At 34.2% G+C, this 3,761-nt stretch overlaps 1 non-coding gene across 1 annotated transcript; it reads left to right on the top strand.

Annotated features, from left to right (window-relative positions):
• Positions 1-3,000: 3,000 nt before the first annotated feature.
• On the top strand, positions 3,001-3,152 carry LOC131814214 (small nucleolar RNA SNORA62/SNORA6 family). Its single transcript, XR_009347206.1, has one exon. It is a non-coding gene; the product is annotated as a small nucleolar RNA SNORA62/SNORA6 family (small nucleolar RNA).
• The last annotated feature ends 609 nt before the right edge of the window (positions 3,153-3,761 follow it).

Here is a 3,761-nt window from a genome sequence, read left to right as displayed (position 1 = left end):
CAAGAAATGGGCAGAAGACATGAACAGACATTTCTGCAAAGAAGACATCCAGATGGCGAACAGACACATGAAAAAGTGCTCCATATCACTCGGCATCAGGGAAATACAAGTCAAAACCACAATGAGATATCACCTCACACCAGTCAGAATGGCTAAAATCAACAAGTCAGGAAATGACAGATGCTGGCGAGGATGCGGAGAAAGGGGAACCCTCCTACACTGTTGGTGGGAATGCAAGCTGGTGCAGCCACTCTGGAAAACAGCATGGAGGTTCCTCAAAATGTTGAAAATAGAACTGCCCTATGACCCAGCAATTGCACTATTGGGTATTTACCCTAAAGATACAAATGTAGTGATCCAAAGGGACACATGCACCCGAATGTTTATAGCAGCAATGTCCACAATAGCCAAACTATGGAAAGAACCTAGATGTCCATCAACAGATGAATGGATCAAGAAGATGTGGTATATATACACAATGGAATACTATGCAGCCATCAAAAGAAATGAAATCTTGCCATTTGCAACAACGTGGATGGAACTAGAGCGTATCATGCTTAGCGAAATAAGTCAAGCAGAGAAAGACAACTATCATATGATCTCCCTGATATGAGGAAGTGGTGATGCAACATGGAGGCTTAAGTGGGTAGAAGAATAAATGAAACAAGATGGGATTGGGAGGGAGACAAACCATAAATGACTCTTAATCTCACAAAACAAACTGAGGGTTGCCGGGGGGAGGGGGTTGGGGAGAAGGGGGTGGGATTATGGACATTGGGGAGGGTATGTGATTTGGTGAGTGCTGTGAAGTGTGTAAACCTGGTGATTCACAGACCTGGGGATAAAAATATATGTATATAAAAAATATATGTTTATAAAAAATAAAAAATTTAAAAAAAAAAAAAAAAAGATTGTCTCTGTCCCTCTCACTCTGCCCTTCTCCCTCACTTGTGCACTCTTTCTCTCTCTCAAAAAGAAATGAAAGAAAGAAAGAAAGAAAGAAGACAAAGAAAAGAACATTGTTGAGACAATATTTTATTGTAACCCATATAGACTTACCCATCTATATAGAGTTGTTTTAATGAAATTATCTTTACAAAATTAGTTTCTAATTTTGTTAAACCATAATAATAAGGAATTTGGAACATTTCCTTCATAGTCTTGATTCCTAATGCTCCAAAAGAAGAATGATAAATTTCAAAATGTCTTTCAGAATCAAGTGACAATAAAGACAAAATTCAAAACCTCTTTTAAAATTTGAGAATCATTATTTACTACCCGAGGCAATATTTTCTATTTGTTTCCTAAAAAGAAGTACACAATTTTGGCTAATTGTTGTATCATACTATGAACCATCAATTTAGACACTCACAATCTCTTGTTTGTTACAAAGTCTCTTGATAATAAAGTATTCACGAGCTTAATTTTCAAGGAGGTTTTAAGCTTGCAGAGTGGTAGTGGTGCTGGTGGAGGTTTTGATGGTGATAATGGTGGTGGTGGTGGTGTGACTTTTATATGTGCCATCAGATAAGATAGTTTCAGCTCATGAAGAACCTCTTCCTTTTCATTCACTTTAGATTATTGACTAGCTATTGAAGATTCCATGAACTTTTAAAAAAAATGATAAAGAATGCAATGGCCTCCTGATTTCTACTATATCAATAAATACAAAGTAAATAAAACATTTAAAAATACTTATGAATATGTTGTTCAGAAATATACAAATTTGAATGGTATAGTCACTAGAAGTTTCTTCTAAAACAAGGATACCTGAATTCATAAACAATTGCACCACTTAACTGCTTTGTGATTCTTGAGCAAGATACTTAACATCTATGAACTTGAATTTGACTATCTCTAAAAAGTAGATGATAGTAATATCTTAAACATTGGTTTAATAATATAATTATATAAAATGGGCCATGTAAGAGGAACTAACCGAGTTCCAAAACATGTTAACTATTTAGTAAATATTGTTGTAATTGCTGATAGTATTAATGCTGTTTTGTTTCTATTGCTGTTATGAAAAAAATCAAATGATCATATCAATACATGCAGAAAAAGCATTTTCCAAAATCCAACCAGCACTTATAATAAAACCATCATCAAAATAACAATAGAGAACTTAGGCAGTGGAGTGTGACACTTTCTCAATTTGCTAATAACATAAAAAAAAAAAAAAACCCTCCATAGCTAACATCATATTCGATTTGAGAAACTGGAAGCTTTTTTTTATATATATTTATTTATTATGTTCAGTTAGCCAACATATGGTACATCATTAGTTTTTGATGTAGTGTTCAGTGATTCATTAGTTACATATAACACCCCGTGTGCACCACAACATCCACCTTCCTTAATACCCAACAGCTGGTTACCCCATCTCCCCACCCCACTCCCTTCAATAACCTTCATTTTTGTTTCCTGGTGTCCAGAGAAACTGGAAGCTTTCTAATGAATAACAGGAATAACACAAAAATGTTTACTCATGGCTTAAAAATCTTACTGGATTTTTAAAAAATATTATTGGATTTTTATTGGCATGGTGGATTAGGTGTCTGGCTCTTGGTTTCAGCTCAGGTTATGATCTCAGTATCATGAGACTGAGCCCCTATATAAGCCTCTGCACTCAGTGCAGAATCTGCTTAAGACTCTCTCCCTCTCTTGCTACCCTTCCCCTCCTCTCTAAAAGAAATACATAAATCTTAAAAAAAAAAAAAAAATCCTACTGGATGTCCTAGGTAATGCTATTACACAAGAAAAGAAATAAACAAATTTGGAAGGAAGAAATGAAATCACCTTTGTTCAGAGATGACAAATTTCTGTGTGGAAAATCTCAAATAACAAAAATACTCTGGAACAAATAAGCAATGATAGCAATATTGCAGGATACAAAGTGTGTGTTTAAAAAATTAATTGCTTCCTTATATGTTATCACTAAATAAGTTGACATTGAAATTAAAAATACAACACCACTCATATTGCCACAAAAAATAAAATATAGCACATTATTAAAGCTTACAGTTCAGGCTGCTGGCTGGCTAATGAACTCACAAGCGTAGCTAGTGTGCTACATGAGGGGCAAGTCTTTCACCAACACCACAGGGGCCTCTGGTCCAATGAGTGGGGCTTGGTAATGTCTTGCTACAAGTAAAAGAAAAAAAAGGAAGGAGAAGGAGAAGGAGAAGGAGAAGAAGAAGAAGAAGAAGAAGAAGAAGAAGAAGAAGAAGAAGAAGAAGAAGAAGTTTTATGAAATGAAATACTTAGCCATAAATCTAACAAAATACATGCAAAATATGTATGTGGAAATCTACAAAGTTCTAAAGAAAAAAGAAGCTCATAAAATTAAAAAAATTAAGCAAGCAACTAGTCTTTTCATGGAATAAATATTGTATGAGAAAATAAAATGAAAAAACCATAACTTCTCTTTAGATTTCTATTTTAGAAAGCAAGAAAGCCATTGTTCTAGGTGAGGCATGTGAAATGCAGCTTTTATTATCACTACAATTTTCAATTTAATGTGTTCATACATTTCCTTTTTATTACAGAAATTAGCATTAGGAAACCACTTTTCTTTAATTACCAAGTAATGCCTCAGGTAGAAAGAATTATATTTCCTGTGATAAGAGTTCAATGGGGAAAGAAAACATTTATGCTAATAACAGTTTAAGTCTTCAGTTCATAGAGCTCTCACAGTCAGGAAAAATAGTTTTAAACCTTAAGCAAAAAGATGAATCATCAACAAAACCAGCAACTAAATT

The sequence above is a fragment of the Mustela lutreola genome, chromosome 13 (genome assembly GCF_030435805.1).
Source record: "Mustela lutreola isolate mMusLut2 chromosome 13, mMusLut2.pri, whole genome shotgun sequence".
Classification (NCBI taxonomy): Eukaryota; Metazoa; Chordata; class Mammalia; order Carnivora; family Mustelidae; genus Mustela; species Mustela lutreola.
Note: the sequence above shows the minus strand (reverse complement) of the source record. Positions and strands in the feature narration are given on the sequence as shown.